Genomic DNA, 206 nt, shown 5'->3' on the forward strand with positions numbered 1-206 from the left:
AATATCAGTGGCATAGCTTCTAGCATTACACCAATATGAAAGCTGACACATGAAGACAAACTGATAGATAAATAGTGGATACATGTGTATATATACTTATTATTAACATTTTGCATTTTTTCTTATCTTCCATTTGTTTTAATATAGATGAACATATAAAGTGTATGCATCACATACATTATATATGTGTGTGTGTGAGAATATAT

The sequence above is a fragment of the Orycteropus afer genome, unplaced genomic scaffold, assembly GCF_000298275.1.
Source record: "Orycteropus afer afer isolate SDZICR_OR568_19922 unplaced genomic scaffold, OryAfe1.0 scaffold00814, whole genome shotgun sequence".
NCBI lineage: Eukaryota > Metazoa > Chordata > Mammalia > Tubulidentata > Orycteropodidae > Orycteropus > Orycteropus afer.